General features: G+C 40.8%; 1 protein-coding gene across 1 annotated transcript in view; it reads left to right on the top strand.

Moving 5' to 3' along the window:
* The first annotated feature begins 1,168 nt into the window (after window positions 1–1,168).
* The window catches only part of NDST2 (N-deacetylase and N-sulfotransferase 2), a 76,479-nt gene continuing 55,843 nt past the window's right edge, over window positions 1,169–21,804 (top strand). Inside the window, 1 exon segment of the mRNA XM_083738308.1 lies at window positions 1,169–1,376. The gene's annotated coding sequence lies outside the window, so the exon portion shown is untranslated.

Below are 21,804 nucleotides of genomic sequence, written 5' to 3'. Positions count from 1 at the left end.
CGCTGAGCCAAGTTCAAGAGGAAATGAATGTGCAACCTGATTTTCAGGCAGAGGCACACCTGTAGCTCCTTCATTGTAAGATGAATTTGGTTTATGCCTGTTGGCTGTCATGGCAGAATGAGTAACTTTGCTGAAAATGGACAAAATTTAGTTGAACCTAGCAAAGATATTACCCTGCTGTTACTGAAAGCTGAGTATTATAATGAATTCTTTAATCCTTTTAATAGTAAAGGATTTCAGTGCCAGGTTCAATGTTTTTTATTTGCCAAAGCATTTTAAATTACTGTATTTTTAGCTGGCTGAATACTTTTATTCCTCTCAGCTTTATTCTGTTTTCATTTAAGGTTTTATCTTAGAATCATAGAATTGTAGAGTTGGAAGGGACGACGAGGATCATCTAGTCCAGCCCCCCGCAATGCAGGAATCGGTTGTGCAATGTGAAGCTCAAACTCACGACCCTGACTAAGACACCCATGGGTTTTATGCTCTACCAACTGAGCTATCCCAGATCATACGCTACTATAGTATTGCAGGTATCAAATTTTATGTGTATACTGCTCAGACTCTTGGATGAAGGTATGGCTTATGAAATAGATACTTTTCTGTATGCCGATCCTCAAGAGAGCATGAAGCAGTTGATAGCAGTTGCTCCTTCAATGGCAAATGGGACAGCTTGCTTTCCATTAGCAGTACTTAGAGCAGGAAATTACTTTGTTTTCTGCACCCCGAGGGGAAAGTGCTTTTGCCTGAATCCCAGGAAATTCTGCCACCCGGAAGAAAGTGGTGGAAGCTGAAAGGGACCTTTTATTTTTCCTTCCTTGTAAGCTGAAGGCATGGGCTGGGGTTTTGGAATGCTCCCATCCTTTTCTTAATGCCTCTTTCCCCCCAGACCAGCTCAACGTGCCTCTTTTTGCGTTCTTCCCATCTTCCTTCCATCTCCAGTTACCATGGAGAATGAAATGCCGGCTCCATTCAAGCAGTTTGCTGAATAGGTTTTGAGGTTGATGGATGGTGAGAATCTCTTATCCCTCCACCTCCCTCCTTTTCCAAACACCACCCCTGCCTGGTTCTTGACATTTCACTTGCCAGAGAATGGTTGTCAGTGAGAGGGCTCTGAAAGGGAAGCTGGCAGTGTCCTGCTGAGATGCTCTTTCAGTTTCGTGGATGAGATCAGCAGCCGTGAGAAGGTCTTGAGGACTTAGCTGCACAGCTTCATCTGCAAGCTGGCTGGCTGAAGCATGAATGCTCACTTGCCTATTTGCTCCTTCCACTGCCCATCCACATTTTCCAGAACACGCAGAGAAAGCAATACCTTCCTGCATTTGTTCTGGCTCTGTTTCTGGATATGATACAACCTTGGACAGTTAAAGGAAAAGGTAAGCAATTCTTTAGCTAAATGCCATAAGTACGTTTAATTTCTTGTGAATTGGCTCTGCTTTCTTACCCTACAGCACTGGTGAAGCCGTATTAGTGCATCTGTCGTTAAACGGCATATGTCTTAGTTCCAAGCCCTTTACATGATATTAAAGGTGTGGTGTTTGAAATACTCGTATCAGGGAACTTTAACTTGCTCTTCCTGCTGTGTGGCTTAGAGTCTTAGTAGGAGCATATAGCAATCTTTCACCCCCAACATGAATTTCTGATCGGTTTGTGTAGCTCTGTTATCACTTGTGATCGAATGGAAACCAATATAAAGCTCAGTAGTGTGGTAACTTTGTGGCGCTTTTGAGCATATCCATAGGTCAATAATTGAAACCATACTGAATTTTTATTCCAGCTAAGATCTCAAGGGAAAATCTTTGGAAAGGTACGTAGTTGATATTCATTATCTACTTAGATCACGTTAGTTAGTATCTGCCTCTCCTCCTGTTCCATCCCAGACGTGAAGTGTGCAAGGATTTTTATTTCAAGTCAATATAAATTCATATTTTTCCTGTACTAAGGAATGATGGGTGCTATATCACCACCAAGACTTTTTCATCAGTTCCTCAGAGTTTTGATTCTCACTGAGCTTCCAAGTTTTGTTTGAATGTTGCATTGTTGGCTCTCTGCTGGGGGAAGCAAGAATGTTTTCTGTCATGCTTCCAGTGTTGTTAATTCAGTAATGCATCTACCTCTTGGGAATCGGGGGATTTTTAAAATTGTGTGGGTGTGTGATCTGAACAAACAGAGCATATTTGGAGTTCCAGAGGGATTCTCCCCATATACCCAATGTGAATTATCCTTTGGAAAGGATTATGACTTCATTCTAGTCAGATATTGAACTGACTGAAAAATCTTCAGTCACCACCAGCTTCTCTGTAACTGCAGTCGCTTCTGTCTGGAGAAGCTGTTTCTCCATTTCCCATCTCATTTTATTTGTTGGCTCTTTAAGTTCACTTGTTTCTGATATAGGAATATTTTAAAGCAAACATACTTTTGTCTTTCTGATTCTAAGCTTACCTTTTTATTGCAATGTACAGATGCTGCTTTAATATCCCCATTTTGGCTCTGATTCTTTTTTTAATATCTGGATGCTTGCTTCTGTTAAAGTCACCCAGATTTAAACATTTTCCATTACCTACTAATTTGCACAAATAGCTCTCGCTCACTGGTTTAAAATTTATTGCCATTGGAACAATATCCAGATTGTATTTGTCTACTGCAACAAAAAACCAAGAGATTCATCCTTCCCTGTTTTTACTTAAAATCTACCATTTAATCTCACAAATAATTCTTGTTCATGGAATGTATTAATGAAGTTGCAAACTGCATTCATAAACTGTTCTGCTTTCCCATTCCATATAGTTGCCCCAGTCAATATCCCTGTCTCATGTTGTGTGTTGACTGGCATAGCTATTCACTGTGGTAGACTTGAGTTGAAGAGCCTCCTACTCCAGTAGTCAGTGTTTCCATGAATCGAAGCCTGCACAATCTCCATTATTGTGGAAAGGAAACATTTGTTTACCTTTTTCATTATATTATAAACATTATATACTATATATTTGGCAACAAAAATAAACATATACTGTATTCAAGATAGCATATACTTCCTAATTTACAGTCTGCTTTGCCCCTTGTATTATATATACTTTTGCTGCAAATTAATTTGAAAAAAGTGGTAATTGGACTGTGTGTGTGTGTGTGTGTGTGTGTGTGTGTGTAACACAGACACAGACACAGACACACTATTTTGGGCATTTCCAAGAATTTTGAACAGAAGACATATGCATATACACAATATTTCACACGTTTCAAAACTCTCTGCTCAGTTTTAAAAGAGATTTGCAATGCAGCCTGGGGGCTGTGTCAAGAAACACAGGTCCAAAACTTTGCTGTGAATGTGCAGAATTTGTTGTACTCTTGTTTGGATGCAGGCTATAATCTTTGATTCACCTATGTAGGATTTGTAGGGGGGTTTTGAAAAGAAAAAAAAAGCCGAACAGTCATCCTTTTCACAGCAAGGAGTGTTTGGGGAAATAACCCCTTTCCCACATGCTCCAGCCCTTCTCTTACAGACTCCTCTATTACTGTTATTATTTTCAGTCCTCCTTCTGTCAATTAAGAGCAAGTATGGAGTGAGAAGACTCTTCCTCCTTCCCTACTTAGCAACAATAACAGCATTTAATTCGATTAAATATGAAGGCTTCCTGTGTACCTATCTTCTAATAACACACATTTAATCAGGTGTAAGTAAACCACAAATGTCCACAGCTGAAGTGCATTATTTGGTATAGAATTCTGGACCCTGAGAATCTCACTTTATAAATAAATAAAATCTGATTTTCAAATTTGGCATCGCTCTGAGAAATTAAATAGTAGAGGGAATTGAGTATCCTGGAGGGAGTGCATGGCTGGTTGAAAACAGCCCTGAATAGGAAAGTTGCTAGCAGGTGAGGATGTAATGCAATATTTATCTGCAGGTTCCACATATGTGCAGGTATAGGTACCTAAAAAATATGTTAGGGGAGCTTCTCTTATGGAAAGCAACATTCTCAGTTGAATTTTCACATTCCCGCCTCGTTTGTGATTGCCACAGCTGGTATGACTTGTATGTAGCCTTTGTTTCCCTCTGCAAAAAGCCAATCCATGCTTTGACGTGGAAAATGCTTCAGAAATTCCAATCCATGTGGTTTTAGTAATGGGGCGCTCCAAGCAATTGCCTCCAACATAGCCATAGGATAAAATAGTCCTCAACAGATGTATGTACAGTACAATCATATACATGTCTCTTGAGAAGTAACTGCCACTGGGTTCATGAATTGCAGTCTCACCTCCCAAATTAAACTTAGCTTTATTTCTGTATTCAAAGCATTCTGAATTAAACCAGGGCAGGGAGATGGAACAGATTATTTTCAAGGACTTTCCAATTATGCCATCCTAGGATTAGGATTGTGTATTGTTCCACTTACTTAGTATTCACTGCCATAAATCAATTCTTCCCTTCTGAGTCCTAATACAAAATTCTTTAAAATACGTCCATTCGTTTTTCTTCACCAGCAGCTTTTGAATGGGTAAACAAAGAATGATTTCAATAGTTATGAACACTAAAATAATTGTGTTTATTAAAAACAAATTGTTCACCCATTCCGTACCCATCTATAGATTTTTCAAATGAGCTTCAAAATAAGAATCCTTCTGATAGAAATTCTTCAGCTTGCAGATTTTCCTTTCCCCACCCATCTCTCTCCTACATTTCTGAATGCAGTTCGCCATCAGTTCACCAACTGTAGCCTGCCAGGTAGCTGACAGTCTCTCTGCTGTTGCAGCTGTTGGCAGGCAGCAGCATCAGGTGGTTCAAGTTCACCATTCAAGGCTGGTGAACTGCATTCAGTTTGGTTGGTCAGATGTTGTTTAAACCAGCTGGAGGGACTGTTGTTGGCAAAATAGAGGTCAGGTTGACTTAATTTCCCATAAGGAACATACTCTGTTAGGGTTGAATTGATCATATCAGCAAGAAAAAAAACCACACAGGGTTGTATTCAGTGTACTGCTAAGGAGAATGTTCTGTAAGCACTAGGATTTCTCATTACGCAACAGGACTCCCCCCTCTTTTCCCCCCGACACCCCAAACTCTGTTATGGGTTCATCCCCCAACCATCCGGAACAGTTTTGTGTACAGTGCTGGGGGAGAGAGAGAAGATCCCCTGTTGCACTAGCAGTAATTATTCCACTCGTGCAATTATTTTATATGCCTGTTCTCTTTGTCCATGGAGTTTTCTTGGCAGGGATACTGGAGCGGCTTGCTGGTTCCTGCTCCAGGTGGATCACATTTGGTCAAAACTCTCCACTATGACCTGCCCATCTTGGGTGGCCCTGCACGGCATAGCTCATAGCTTCTCTGAGTTATTCAAGCCCCTTCGCCACGGCAAGGCAGTGATCCATGAAGGGGATTATTTAGCAATTATTTAGTTGAATACCAACCACAAAGTTTTCCATAAGACTATCATAATGAGAAGAGCTACCAGATGGAAACATTAAGGGTTTGGACTACCAAATCCTGGGCATTTCAAGCATACAGCTTCTCTCTTAGTGGAAGAGATCTCACACCTTCAAATCAATACTGTAAACTGTACGAAACTCAGGAAGGGACATTCTCTCTCCTTCCACCTCACGTTTTTTGTACCATTTTAGCTGTTGCATTATTTCTGTAAGCATGAACTTTCAGAGTACTTGGCAGTGTCAAAGCTTTGTAAGTGTTTCATACATGTCCTTGACATGAAAATAGGATTTGGATACTACTATTTCTAAAATATGAATACCATACACTTTTTTCTCTTTTTTTCTTTTGCAGAAAGTGTGGTGGTGTGGGAATGGAAGATAAGTGATCTTGCTTGGGATTCAAATTCTGAAGGGTGCACTAGAGGCAGAAAGTATGCTGTCAGCATACCTAGATACTGTACTGTGTAGTCTAGATAGGGAAACCTATATCTTGAAAGTTACAAATCTCTGCAGCATCCTTTTTAATAGCTACTACTCTGCATATAGAAGGGACGCGGGTGGCGCTGTGGGTTAAACCACAGAGCCTAGGACTTGCCAATCAGAAGGTCGGCAGTTCGAATCCCCGCGACAGGGTGAGCACCCATTGCTCGGTCCCTGCTCCTGCCAACCTAGCGGTTCGAAAGCATGTCAAAGTGCAAGTAGATAAATAGGTACCGCTTCGGCAGGAATGTAAACTGTGTTTCCGTGCATTGCTCTGGTTCGCCAGAAGTGGCTTAGTCATGCTGGCCACATGACCCGGAAGCTGTACGCTGGCTCCCTCAGCCAATAAAGCAAGATGAGCGCCGCAACCCAAGAGTTGGTCACAACTGGACCTAATGGTCAGGGGTCCCTTTACCTTTACCTTTTTACTCTGCATATGGTTTTAGATGTATATTCAGACAGTCTGGTGCTTATATGTCAAAAGAACTTTACTTTGCGGGCAAACTTTTATTATTTCCCCATATATCTTTGAAAATACACGCTTTGCAATTTAAGACTAACATTTAATATCTTCCAATCATACACTTGTTGAACCCTTTTGTATTTTTGTCAAGGTTTTTAAAATAAAATATATGAATTGTTGTGTTTAAATAAAACACTGAGTAGTTGGCTGTAAAGTACTTGAATGTGATGATTGTATACTAGAAGAGTTTCTAATTCAGCATAAGATACTAGCCATGCAACCTGTATTTTTTCACAACAACAATCCATTTAATACCTTTAATTCTACCAAACATTTCCATTGTTGTTAATCAAAAGCTGTTCATTCTTTCATCTCAAGAGTCATTGATGGGAAGCTGTCTTTTGTTCTCTGGAAACATTGGACTGAATTACATGGATATAATTAAAACACAAGATGGAGAATATGAGAACTGAAATTAAAGCTAGATTTATGAAGCTGTTTCTGAATTCGAATAAGTGTGGGTGTTTGGCTTGTTTTCCTGTTGTACTAAGTGTTCTGCACATGTTTAAGAGCTGCTGTAGCTGAGTTTAGCAGCATGGCAGTGCCTCAGAAGCAGAGGTGCCAGCAGGATTTTCTAGATCCAGTTCATTGTGTATGAATTGGGTCCTCTAACCCATTCACAAAAGAGGACATACATGTGCACATTCATTGTGTCCAATGCAGATTTGTCTCTTCTTTTGAGGGTAAGTTGATGGTTTCCAGACGGAATGTCTCCTGCAATTTTATCCCATTCTGAAAAAAGGCATATAACACCTGGATTCAAACTGGGGTTGAAAAGAAAGAAAAATCTAGAGCACTTCTTATTAAAATCTAATTTATATCACTTCCACTCCGACTTACTTGCAAATATGTAAGATAATTCCTTAAACCCAAGGGGAGATAACCCAGAGTAGAATAACCTTTTTGGATCTGGGGCCACATTCGGAAATCTATGAAACTGTAATGGTTACCACAAAGTGCCATTTTACAGAAGAAAAACTGGTGATGCTCAGAGACTCTCCAAAACAATGTGCAAAACATCTACAACCTTTTCTAAAGTACAGGGGGTAAGCAGGCAACACCTCCCCCAAAATAAGCAAAACACTCCCAACAAATAACATTTCAAACGAACAAAGAACACAACCCTAAACACAACCAACTAGTTTAGAAGTCTATTTTTGCATTAAGCAGTATATAACTTAATAAATCATCATAATCACGGTGACTACCACCACCAAACAAAAAGGCAAGTGATGCATTCTGGGGGAAAGGAAATAAGAATGCTGTGTGCCCAGTGCCACCTATGGCAGAAAAAAAGCTTTTAAAAATGTCAATTTTTTTTTAAAAAAAATAATATTTGGAGATGCAGGGTCCTTGGTTGGCATCAAGGGCATCTGAGGGCACAACCCTGAATATGACTTTGTTTGTGTATTGTGTTCTCAGTTATATAAACTTCTTACTTCCCTCAACATTCATTTTAAACAAGGAAGAGCTAACATTGTCTTCAAATAAATGATGCTTGGACACATTTTATTTCCTTCTTTGTTTTTAGTTCTCCCTTCACTTTGTAGCCCCAGAGCAGGTTACATACAGCTCAATACAATTAAATCATATAAGACATTTCACCTCCAATGGCTTGTGCAGAAGGAGAATGGAGTGATTGGTTTGTTTTTGTTCTTGTTTTTATTATGGATTTTCTTTGTTTTTTATCTTGTATTTTTATGCTGTGAATTGCATAAATAAATAAAAGTGTATATTGACCTGATGTCAAAAAGTATACAGTGACAAGGCCAGAGGCAACTTGGGAAGGGATTCCACAATCTGGGGGCCACCACCGAGAAGGCCCTCTCATCCACCACCACTCCACAAATTTCACAAGGCAGCAGAACTGTGAGCAGGGCCTCTCTCTCAGATCTCAGCACCTTAGCAGGTCTTTATGGGAGAGGATGCTCCTTCAGATATTGGGACCCAAGTCATTTAGGGATTTGTCAATGCAGGCACCTCAATTTGGGCTTGGAAGCACATTGGCAACCACTGCAAGTCTTAAAGAACTGCTGCAATATGTGACAGGCCAGTAGAATCCACTCAGAATCCAAAGAGCCACTCCAAGAGGAAACCATGTCCCTTGGTATCAAAGCTGACAAGGCCAAGGAGAATCAATAGAGTAGCACTCATCCATCCTTATTTCAGCAACGACCATCAAGCCAGGTGACTAGTGCCAATTTGGTGCTGTATCTGGGCCTGAAATTGGATTGAAGAGGGACCGGATAATTGCTTCTTCCAAGCATGCCTACAGTTGAACTGCTGCCATCTTTTCAAGAGCTTCTTGCCTAAGAAGAGAAAATTAGCAGCTGGGCAATCCCTCCCTATAATTCCAAATAATACTAGAACCTAGGTTTGCTAAGGCAGGAGTGGGGACATTGTACAATGTCAGGTGATTCTGAAGAAGCAGAACTCATATCTCCTCTGTTAACCACTGGTGACATAAACACTATTTTTGAGAGCATATTTGAAGAAGGGCTGACTCAAAAGGCAAAGGAAAGGGGTAAAGGTTAGATGAAAGTTTTAAGGAAATGTTAGATCAGAGGCATAGATATACCATATAGCCGTGTCTTCTAGCCCTTGCATTGGACTGATTAGAGCAGTGTTCCCCAACCTTGGGTCTCCAGCTGTTTTGGGACTACAACTCCCATCATTCCTAGCTAGCAAGACTAGTGGTCAGGGATGATGGGAACTGTAGTCTGAAAACAGCTGGAGACCCAAGGTTGGGAAACACTGGATTAGAGGCTCTTTTATGATACGTGAAAGTATAATAATTGCCTGTCAGTTCTATTTCCAGTGTTCGTGCGTCAGTTTAGCTTAGTGCTTTGATTTGGTTTGGCCTATGTTACGAGGCCATAGCCTGCCGCCTTTTACTTTTGATGTCGCAAGCTACAGTGTGTGTAATTGTGTTGAACTTAATTTCACTGAATTTTAATTCTGTGTCATTCATTTGAAGTCAAAGAATTCTGTATCTCCTCTGCCTTGGCGCTGCTCAGCCTGCCATTGCCTGGATTTGCAGCACTGCATCAAAACAAATAGGAAGTGTAACAAAATGCAGGATTAATCCCTTTAAAGTAAATACCTCATTCTTCTAAGTCAGCGTTTGATGTCAATTTATCACAAAGCCTGGAAGCATCAGCCTCGTGTGGGAGGGAGTCATATTTGGGTGCCACATGAAATCTGCCTCTGTTTAATGCGATGCAGTTGGGAAGACTGCATTTCAGAGGCCAGCTGCAGGGTATTTAAAGTTTCTTACTGTGAAATCCTGTTCTCTAGTCTTGTTCCAAAAAACTGGTGCTTGACTTATTCCTTCTAAAATCTGGTTGCTCTGTGCTGGCTTTTGATTTATAAATATATTTTATAGGCTTAGGGCATAAACAGGAAGAATGGGAGATGTTAAAGTAATGCAAATGGGAATTTTCTTGCTTTCCAACCAGTAATCTTCCGCTATCCACGATTAGAAATGTGTGGGGTAGTGCTTTTGGATCACACCTCTGCTTCGTGATTGTCAAATTTGTATATGAAATGCTTTGTAATTCTGATGGGAATTGGGGTTTTTAAAAATAATCTGTTATAGAAATCTGTGCCTGAGATCCATATACTTGCTGTTCACAAAGTATTAACCCTTTTCATGAAGGGTTATTCTCAAGTACCTGGTACAGTTTGGGCTTAATCACCCTTCAGCTTTTGAAAACAAATATACAAGTATCTTATCAGTCATGCCTACCTGTGTGTATGTGTTTATAATTTCATATTATGCTCATCTGATTAAGATCACAACCATCTCTATCCCTACTTTTTTGAAAGTGGGGTAAAATGAACATCGCAGGATTTTGACTTCTGGTGAGAATAGCTGCATCCAAATTTTGGGATTTCTGTATCTGTAATGAAGCAGGGAATTTCGGCGTACTATTATTTTGTGTGGCAATAGTTCACTACCTTACTCACACCTACCTCTGTTTCCATGTTTGTTAGAGTGCTTACATTTTTTTTTTTATGCAGACGTTAAAATTGTAGTAAACAGTGGTTCTCATCAGCTATGAGCCCATGGAAAAGAATACAGTGGTACCTTGGTTTAAGAACAGCCCTGTTTACAAACTATTTGGTTTATTAACTTCTGCAAAACTGGAAGTAGTGTCCCGATTTGCGAACTTTACCTCAGTTTAAGAACGGAAGCTGAACAGTGGAAGGGCACCGGCAGTGGGAGGCCTCATTAGGGAAAGCGCGCCTCGGTTTAAGAATGGTTTCAGTTTAAGAACAGATTTAGGAAAGGATTAAGTTCGTAAACCGAGGTACCACTGTATTGTACAGAGAGAGTGGCTTGGATCCTAAGAGGTTAACTTAAGGAACTTCCGAGAGGAAAACCTTTCCATCCCACCCTCCCCCCGCAGCTACCTGCACAAAAAAGCCTCTCTGGAGTTTCAATATCTTGAAAATTGTAGAATGGAGCAAGGAGGAATTGCCCAAATTTGGGCAAGCATCTGCCCAGCTTGGGGCAGTTCTCCAGCAGAATTAAATTCCTCTGTGATAGATGAGCCTTACTCCCAGCCAAGTGTGCTCACAGTTGCAGACTAACATATAAAGCTTCCTTATGGGGAGTTATGCCAGAGAAATCCAAGTGCTAGAAATTAGATTTGTTCTGGGCCCGACACATTTTAGGGGAAAATCCTTCTGAGGCCTGTTGCAGTGTCTCAAGTGCAAAGGACACCAGTGACTCATAATATTGCACTGTGATTGGATTGTAGGGTGGCTGCCAGACACAACCACAGTTTGTAAATACTTGTGTGTGAAACCTCAAAAGACATACAGATTAGAGCCACTAGAGACAAGTCCAGCTTATATTGTCTTTTGTTAAAATAATGAATATGATTAATTTGAAGGCAAGTAGGTTAATAGAGGTGGTGAAAGTCTTCTTGGTAGCTTTTGTGTTAGAACAGTGGTTCCCAAACCTTTCTCCCTACAGACAACTTGAAAATTGCTGTGGGTCTTGGCAGATCATTTCATAAGTTTTCTTCCTGGTGTAGAAATTGTAATATGCTGTGCTAGATTCTACATTGTTTTGGTTGTATTTCTTATATTGCATTTTACTGTATCGCTTATTTGAATTCAGATTATAATACACACCCCAAACCACCCGAATGGAGCTTCTGGAACATTGGTTGTCCATGGAACTCCTATGTTAAAATTTACTCAAGGCCTATTTTCTAGTCGTGGTTTGCCTATGCTGGAAAATGAAATTGCCAATTCATTAACTTCTAGGAATATCAATTAACACAGGCATCCCCAACCTTTGGCCCTCCAGATGTTTTGGACTACAATTCACATCATCCCTGACCACTGGTCCTGTTAGCTAGGGTTCATGGGAGTTGTATGCCAAAACATCTGGAGGGCTGCAGGTTGGGGATGCCCGAATTAACATTTTTAGCCACAGAAAGTGTTTTTTTAATCTTTATGTAACCCAACTGCTGTTATGTACAGTGGTACCTCCGCTAACCCAGAAATAGTGCTTTAGGTTAAGAACTTTGCTTCAGGATGAGAACAGAAATTGTGCTCCAGCGGCACGGCGGCAGCAGGAGGCCCCATTAGCTAAAGCGGTGCTTCAGGTTAAGAACAGTTTCAGGTTAAGAACGGACCTCCGGAACAAATTAAGTACTTAACCTGAGGTACCACTGTAATCAAGAATCCCACTGTGCTGACATCATTCACACCCGCCGGTGAGTGTGCTGACATCAGACACCTGCGCACCCACAGTGTGTGCGGCTCCAGGCACCCACAGTCCTGCAGCCAAGCTGGTGGGCCTGTTCAGAATTGTGTCTTTGTTGTCACATGCCTTTTTTCTGGATGGAGATTTTTCTGGCAAGCGGGCCCCACCACAGGAATGATCAAGCTAAATTTTTAGAAAAGATGTAGCTTTAGAAACTTCTAACAGTATTGAGCAGGACGGAACCCGAGGTTCTGCAGACAGTTCCATGTAGCTGGATCCCATTTCTTAAAACTCATTAGTTACAGCCAGCTATATCACAGAGCAGGGGACGCGGGTGGCGCTGTGGGTAAAATCTCAGTGCCTAGGACTTGCTGATCATAAGGTCGGTGGTTCGAATCCCCGCGGCGGGGTGAGCTCCCATCGTTCGGTCCCAGCTCCTGTCAACCTAGCAGTTCGAAAGCACCCCAAAGTGCAAGTAGATAAATAGGGACCGCTTTATAGCGGGAAGGTAAACGGCATTTCCGTGTGCGGCGCTGGTGCTGGCTCGCCAGATGCTGCTTCGTCACGCTGGCCACGTGACCCGGAAGTGTCTTCGGACAGTGCCGGCTCCCGGCCTCTTGAGCGAGATGAGCGTGCAACCCTAGAGTCGGTCACGACTGGCCCTGACGGGCAGGTGTACCTTTACCTTTTTATATCACAGAGCACTTGGGTGCACTTAGGCAAATGGCTCTGCTGAATCCCTGTGAACTGAAGTAGGTTGTGATACAAGGAATTGTCCCTTGACTGCAGATTTAAGCAATCATCACAATTCCACTGCCCAGATACATTGTCTGCAGGTAAGGATAACTGAGTGGTCTGCTTTGTTCATTTGCTTGTTGCGATTAGCTTCTGAAGATAACTGCCATACTTTAAACTTTACTACGAATCAGCAGCATTCTGCTGGTTGAAAGACTGGCTGCTTCTTGAGAACACGGACATTTTGGATTTAGAAGGTTTTAATAATGTTTTTGGGTGGCATGCATATTTGTGGTACGACAAGGTTAAAGCACATGAAGCATTTAAAAACCATATTGTCAGGAGAGCATTGTTCAATGTCTGGATAAGATATAAGGACTTATTGGAAAATAAAACCCCAAAGTGGCTGTCACCAATGGAAGCAAAAGCCCAGAAAAAGCTCAATATGGAGGCCAAATGGCCGAAATATTGGGAAATTTTGGAAGAAGAGGGAGATAGACTGAAACTGCAGAGTTTTGAGAAACTAAAAAAGCAAAGTGCGAGATTGGCTTCATTATTATCAGATAATGGAGGCATATAATTTGGACAAGAAAATTGGCTTCCAGGTGGAAAAATCAAAAATAGAAACAGAACTGTTAGAACCCAAAACTAAGATTTTGTCAAAGATGTATAACTTGCTGTTGAAATGGAATACTCAGGATGAAACGGTGAAATCTGTTATGATTAAATGGGCACAAGATGTTGGACATAACATTATGTTTGCTGACTGGGAACAGTTATGGACCACAGGTATGAAGTTTCCGGCATGCAATGCCTTAAGAGAGAATATTATGAAGATGATATACAGGTGGTACATGACCCCAGTCAAGCTTGCAAAAATCTATCATTTGCCCGATAATAAATGTTGGAAATGTAAAGAAACTGGGCTTTCTGGGAAATGATCTATAATGAAATGAAAAAGGTATTTAAATATACCTTTCTGAAGAAACCAGAGGCCTTCCTTCTGGGCATTGTCGGCCAATTGGTGCCAAAGAAGGACAGAACTTTTTTTATGTACGCTACAACAGCAGCAAGAATACTTATTGCAAAGTATTGGAAGACACAAGATCTACCCACTTTGGAGGAATGGCAGACGAAGGTGATGGACTATATGGGATTGGCAGAAATGACTGGCAGAATCCGAGACCAGGGAGAAGAGTCGGTGGAAGAAGATTGGAAGAAATTTAAAGACTATCTACAGAAATATTGTAAAATTAATAAATGTTAGAATGATGTTGGATAGAAATTAAGTGGTTTCCAACTGTAATGCTTTAAGAGAATATGAAAAAAGGGTTATAAACAGGTAAAAATCTAATGGTAAGGATTTGCTGAACCAACAATTTGAAGTGGAATACAAAAAAGGGAGGTATGAGGAGGTCCGGGAAACAAGCTAAAGGAAAATAAGTAATGGAAAATCTGTGTGTTTTTAACTATTTTTATTTTGTATTTTTGTTATTATTTTTTTCATTTTTATTGTAATACTTTAAAAAATCTTAATAAATATCCTTTTAAAAAAAGAAGAAGATAACTTTCCACAAATTTTCTCCATTGTAAATTCACTTTTGGTTCACATTCTCTTGTGCGAATTTGCTCTCATAACTTTGCTGGTGTTGTGAAAATTAACTGCTCTTACAAGCCGGTGAGTTGAATATAGCTCATGGAAAGTTCTGTTTGTTCAGCACTGCTGTAGGAGCATGTTCATTTTCATGTTCTCAGGAATAAGTTTCTGCTGAATCAGAGGTGTGGTCCTTTTGTAGAACAATGTAATAATGGAATGAGGTGTGTGGATTAGCAGAAAATTTCCTCCAGATAGGAGGAGCTTCTGTGAACCAATTAGTAAAGTTTCTTAGAATTTCCAACATCTACTCCGTATCATGTTACTCTTTCTTTAAATTGTAATCAGCAGGGGCAGTAAGGCATACACTCCCTCTGTCCATGTGACCCATGTGATTACTCACCCTCCATTCAGATGTGTTTTCCCTCAACCAGTATTGGAAGTGAGATTGGTGGAGAAGAAATTGGCTGGTGGATGGAAGGTGGTTGAAGCAGTAAAAGCTAAGTGTAGATTTAGGTTCAGCATCTTAAAAAGTAGAGACATCACCTTGCCAACAAAGGTCCGTATAGTAAAAGCTATGGTTTTCCCAGTAGTGATGTATGGAAGTGAGAGCTGGACCATAAAGAAGGCAGATCGCCGAAGAATTGATTCTTTTGAATTATGGTGCTGGAGGAGACTCTTAAGAGTCCCATGGACTGCAAGAAGAACAAACCGATCCATTCTTAAGGAAATCAGCCCTGAGTGCTCACTGGAAGGACAGATCGTGAAGCTGAGGCTCCAATACTTTGGCCACCTCATGAGAAGAGAAGACTCCCTGGAAAAGACCCTGATGTTGGGAAAGATGGAGGGCACAAGGAGAAGGGGACGACAGAGGACGAGATGGTTGGATAGTGTCTTCGAAGCTACAAACATGAGTCTGACCAAACTGCGGGAGGCAGTGGAAGACAGAAGTGCCTGGTGTGCTCTGGTCCATGGGGTCACGAAGAGTCGGACACGACTAAACGACTAAACAACAACAACAACAACAACAACAACAACAGATTTAGGTTAATTTGAGACTTTGGACTTAATGGTCTCAAAGTCACCCCTCTGTAGATTTTAATGCATATTACTTCAAAGTGTGGTGAGCCAGCCCTGCTGTGTTTTTAGGGTGCCGATTTTGGTGAGTGAGACCTGGACTCCTGCCCTGATGGTGCCGCTGGTAAGAGAAGTGGATGAGAGATGGGTTCAGTATCTCCTCACCCATGTGCCCTTTTACCCCTTTAAGCTGTACACCCCCCCCCCCCCACACACACACACTGAACAGGGAAGAGCTGTGTTTAAAAGGCATAGGTCTGGTGCAATCCTGTGTGATTAAGTTTGAGAGCAAGGTAAATTCACTCTTTCCCCATCTAAGGCAGTGTGGTTCTGCTCTGATGAAAATGTGTTTTTTATCTCTGAAAAGTAGCGGGGGAGGAAGAATGGGTGTTAAAAAATGCTCTGTGTTGCAAGACCGCTTTGCAATAAATGAATGGTTCGGTTTCTTGTGGGTGGCGAGATCCACTGCACCGCTGCTTTTGCCTTACTCAGTTTTTACAAAACTGTTTCAGTGCCTTGACTACATGGTGATGAAGCCTGCTGGCAGTAAGGCAAAGTAGCTAGAATTATTCTTGTTAATTAAAAAGGTATCAATTTATAGAATCTGATGCTTTTTGGTACCAAGATAGTATGTTAACATCTGTCAGCATTTTGTTTAAACTTTGAGGATCATCTCCTGCCTCATAGCTTTATAGATGGGCAAGTATATAGGTCACTGTTTCAACCTGTGTGGGTCTATGCAATTTATTCTGGCGTTTTTCAGGCTTTTCTGTATGCAGAACTGCTTGTTAGTTAAACGGTGTGATTTTGATCAAGTACAAAAATGTCTGTGCATCCATTGTTCAAACTAAAACAAGTATCCATTCACCTTCTCGTACTAAGTACACACTTTGGATTAAAATTAGTCCTGCTCACTGATTGACAATCCCACTTTGATAATTTTGGGCAGAACAGCACTGACTCCCTTATTATGTTCAGACTTAAATGCGTCTTTGTAGGAAATGTTTTCATAGGTGCACATGTTATAGACAGGGCAATTGAACTCTTTCTGATATGATAGTTAAGAGCTGGTATAGTTGTAATAGCAGAAAAAGTGTTGTCCTGGCCTGCACTGGTAAATCTTCCTTTACAAGTCATTTCAACACTGATCACACAAAAGTAAGCAAGTAAGTAAGTAAATGAAAAATGTATTGGCTCTTAAGTTATGTAAGTGGCAATAGTTGGCTCATAGAGCTTGTCGATTCTTAAGCTTTACTTGCTGCCCTTCTTGCTCTTTTTACTCTTGTTGACTGAACGGTTGTTAAAGACAGGGAAGTGGGTACGGAAAAGCAGTGATATGCTGGGGAGTGAACAAATAAATATATTTCTATGGGTTTAGAAATGTGAGGTCAATGCTAATTTGCTGTGCCTAATTGAAATAATATTTACATATCGAGCAATGCATTGCTTTTCATTGACAGAAATGAATGCCTTTAATTTCTGTTAAACATATTTTTATTTTTATTTTCCTGTAGTCACTGAATCTTCTCTCTGCCACCTCCTTCAAAAAGCAAGGAGTACTTAATAATTAAAGCAGTGATTGGGGATGACTCATCTATTTTCTTCCGCGCCCCCCCCCCCGGCACAGATGCCCACTCACAACACCTGTTAAGCAGCAGTCTATGCCATTTCTTCACACAATTGTAGCATGATCAACATTAGGGGGAAATGCCATCATTAAAGCTAGCTAACATCTGATTTTGCCACTAACCGGTGAAACTGTGAGGTTACTAGAGAGAAGCAGAGAACAGAGGTCTAAAAGCTGTCTAAAAGCTGATCTCCTTGTAGTCTCCAATTTCTGCTGCAAACTCTTCTCATAGTAATCTTCTTTGACTTCTAAAGAACTGTCATTGAAACTATAATTTTAAAATGTGCTCCAGTCTGTACCCAGACCAAGGGTTTCAGGAGTCCAAAAAGTTATTTATTGGCACCGCATACTGTTGTGAAAATTCTATGCTTTGAATTCTGGATATTCTGAGGAATATGCACATAACAGTGAGCGTATTCAGGCCATAGCAAAATGGCCAGCTACCATCAGAGAAGTTGTGTGTCTCAATAAGGGAAGTTGCCTAGAGTCCCTGGAGTCTTCCCTTTGGCTTTCTGAAAATTGAGTCCAGCCTTCCTAATCTTTACATAGTTTCCCCAGAGGACCAAAAACAAAAAACCAACTGTAAAAGAACAGAACAGTTTTAAAATCCAATATAATGTAGAAAGCATTTGTTTTAGCTCTGTCTTGTGCAACAGGCCCCAGCAGTCAACTGTACTCCCTGTGTGATAGAAGACAATCAAAATGAGGTAGAGTTTCTAACATTTGCCTTCAGTAGGAAAATACATTCGCTTATCTTGATGTATTTCATCTAAACAATATGACCCCAAGCCTTCAACCTGTGTTGGGTGGGGTTTCACCCTCCCTAAATAAAAACTCAGCTCTGCATCTTTGATTCAGATCATGTAGCTCGTGCTTTGTGTAGATGCATCTTAAAATCAGTCTGCATGGCACTTTCTTTTCTTTTAGCTTGAGCCTAGACTTCATTTGAACTGCCAACTGAACACCGTTTCAATATTCTTCATGTGAGCTGTCCTCATTTTTTTTAAAAAAAACTTTTTTATGCACAGCAGCCTAAACATTCATTCATTGTTTGTTAGGTGCCATATTTGTTGGACTGCTTCAAGGGCAGCCCCATATAGAGCACATTGCAGTAGTCTAAATGTGAGGTTGCCCAAGTGACTGTCCCAGCATGTTGGTGTTAACTCAAGCACATTATGCCCAAGCAAATTGGCTCAAGCATATAATGACCACTCACTCAAGCGCCTTGTCAAATAGGGAATATTTGCACCTGGCATTTTAATGTAATCCTTCAGATTCCAGGAGGTTGTCTCTAGGGTTAATATTATGGCCACCTCCTTCAACCTGCTCAGGATCATCCCCTCTCCTAGGGAAGCAATAATTCCATTTGGGACCCAGCTGGTTAGCCCTCTCTCACTAGATTGTTATAAGGTGGAATATGAGTGGTACAAACAGGCTGCACCTTGTCCACATCCTTGGGCCATAACGGCTGAATTTAATCCATCAGCATATGACTGCATCTTATTCTGGACAAATTCACCAAGTGTACTGCAGACACAGTGGCGTCCAGTTCATTGCAGATGCAAGCTATTTTATCCTCCAAGTGCTTAGCAAATAAATCATAGGTGAGAGTCTTGGGGCCAAATTAGTAGTTCTCCTTATCTAACTCATTTTTGTTTAACAAATACCATGTGGGGGGTGCATTGGGATTGTGGCAGTGGGAGGAGGACTTTAACTGTTTCCCCCTTGTCACTGTCTCGGTCAGCATTGGGAGGCCCTGCACCAATTATTTGCAATGGGAGCTTTCCTTGGTCTGAAATTCCTTGGCTTGAAAGGACAGCATTAAGAATTGGAAATTTTCCTTGCATGAAAATTATGCCAAAGGAAGCTCCCCAGTCTTAAAAGCCTTGTGGCTGCAATACTGGTGACCAGAGCCAGTTTGAAGTATTTATTTATTTGTTTGCTTAGTACTTTTTTACCTGCCCTTCCCCCTGAGGTCCCAGGGTAGGTTAGAATAAGTTACCAAAACAACAACCACGGTTAAAATTGTGTCCACTTTAAAGATCCCGATATTTACATATAAAACCCTAAAAGCTCTGGACTAGGTTACCTGAAAGAAATGTCTTCCCCTCCACTGTCCAGTAAGCACATTAAGAACAACAAATGGAACATGGTTCACTTTGCAATTGGAAACACTGTGGTGGCAGCAGTGTTATGGAATGCTCTCCCTGCTGGAATATAAGGAGTTCTGTCAGTATTGGCATTTTGCTGGCTCTTGAAGACATATGTGTTTAGACACGCATTTCCCTGATCTCCTGACTTGATCCTCCAGTTTCAATTGGTGTTTTACCTATTCTAATTGTTATGCTGGTTTAATGGATTTGCTTATTGTAGATTTTAATTCTTGCATTTTAATTTCAGCGTTTTGATGGAGCTGTTTTATTGTATATTTTAATTGTGTGCAGGCAGGCCCCTGTTTGTGCGGGGGGGGGGGGGAGCGTGTTCCAGGTCATTTCACACGTCAACGCATTCTGTCCCCACCCCCAAAAACAACACATGGGTCAGCAGTTGCACATCAACTGGACGAGTGCAAAATAGTTGCCGCCTGTATTGCTATATTCCTTTTAGTTGGTTTTATAATTGTAAGCCACTTAGAACCTTTTTTTTTTTTTTTTTGCTAGTAAACAATAGATTACTGGGACGTGGGTGGTGCTGTGGGTTAAACCACAGAGCCTAGGATTTGCCAATCAGAAGGTCGGCGGTTCGAATCCCCGCGACGGGGTGAGCTCCTGTTGTTGGGTCCCTGCTCCTGCCAACCTAGCAGTTTGAAAGCACCTCAAAGTGCAAGTAGATAGATAGGTACCGCTCCGGCGGGAAGGTAAACGGCGTTTCCGTGCGCTGCTCTGGTTCGCCAGAAGTGGCTTAGTCATGCTGCCCACATGATCCGGAAGCTATACGCCGGTTCCCACGGCCAATAAAGAGAGATGAGCGCCGCAACCCCAGAGTCTGTCACGACTGGACCTAATGGTCAGGTGTCCCTTTACCTTAAACAATAGATAGATTAGATTAGATTAAAAAAAAAATCCCGGTAGCACATTAGAGACCAACCAAGTTTGTTTTGGGTACAAGCCTTCGTGTGCATGCACACTACTTCTTCTTCAGCATTTATTTTTTAATTTATTTCGACTGTGTCAGACCAACACGGCTACCTACCTGAAGATGATAGATGATAGATAGATGATAGATAGATAGATAGATAGATAGATAGATAGATAGATAGATAAGATAAGATAAGATAAGATAAGATTAGATAATATTGGTGCCACCTCACTCCAAATCTCCTGATAACCTCTCCCAGCAGCTTCGGAAAATTAGCTTGGGGAACAAGGTGGAACCCTGTGGGGCACAGCAGAATGCGTTTTGCTCAGCTTTGCTCATTTCTGGTTGCAATTTAAGATGTTCATTATTACCTTTTAAAGTCTTAAGCAGTTTAGGGGCAAGATAATTTAAGGGCAGTTTGTTCCAGTTATAATTCTGCCTGTTCCTTACAGTCAGTTTGACAAGCCTTCCTATGTCCCTTGAGTAGCTGATGTAGAGTTAAATGGAGTGGGGGGGGGGACATCTCTATGGATTATGGATCTCCCCGTCATGAAAGATTCATTTAGCTTTTTCTCTTACTATTGCATTTTACTATCAAGTAAAGACCTCTTCGTTTAGGCGAGTTTCAATTTGCCCTTCTGTTAGACTTGTAGTTATATTGCTTTGCTCTACTGTGCGTCAGTTACTGTGATTTATCTTTTTGAAGGGGGGGGGGTTAGTAAATTTTAATCTGCCTTCAACAGTGTTAAGGTAGAGAGGCAGGGTAAAAATGGGGTAGATAAATAAAAATGTAGTTTAGGAATGGGAATGCAGCAAGAAGATTTTGATTGTTTTATTGGGGAGCCATTTTCAATTTATCATATTAATGGAAACACATAAGGCACTCTATTGTGTAGCCTTATTTACTCAACAGCAGTGCAATATTTCAGAAGGCAGAGGACAACCTAGATGGCTGCTAAAGTTCTGCTGATGGTTTTTCCTATACCATTTAAATATTTATGATGTAATAGAGGAAATGGAAGGATTTCGGACCATACATACATCTGCACATTTTCTCCAGGGAATTGAACCATTAAAAATTTGGGTTCAGTTCTGATTCATCAGCATTTTTTTTAACTCTCCAGTTTTGTTCTGGTTTGGACATTAACTTTAAAAAGAGGTTTAATAACCGGTTCAGACATGTTGAACTGTTGGAAGTAATATTTCATGCAGAGTAATTTCAACCTCTTACTTTCAGGGTAGTCCTGAAAAGGGTTAACTTGAGATGCAAGTTTATTTGTAAACTTTTCTGAAGGTTTTCACATACAGAAATACAACAGGATAGGAAGAGGAAAATAAAACATTGAGATAGACAGTAAAAGGGAATGGGAGGGAAAATATTTGGTTTTTTGAATGTGCTGTTCTTGTGCTGTGGAATGTAAGGAACTGTGACTCTCCCCTAGGCCTTGAGCATGTTGTCACCTAAAATTGTACTGTTAGATGGCCACATTGTGATTTTGTGTCTGTTTTGTATTTTATTGCATAAATTTTAACCAATTTCAGAT

Source organism: Podarcis gaigeae, assembly GCF_964106915.1.
Source record: "Podarcis gaigeae genome assembly, chromosome: 5".
In the NCBI taxonomy this organism is placed as follows: Eukaryota; Metazoa; Chordata; class Lepidosauria; order Squamata; family Lacertidae; genus Podarcis; species Podarcis gaigeae.
Note: the sequence above shows the minus strand (reverse complement) of the source record. Positions and strands in the feature narration are given on the sequence as shown.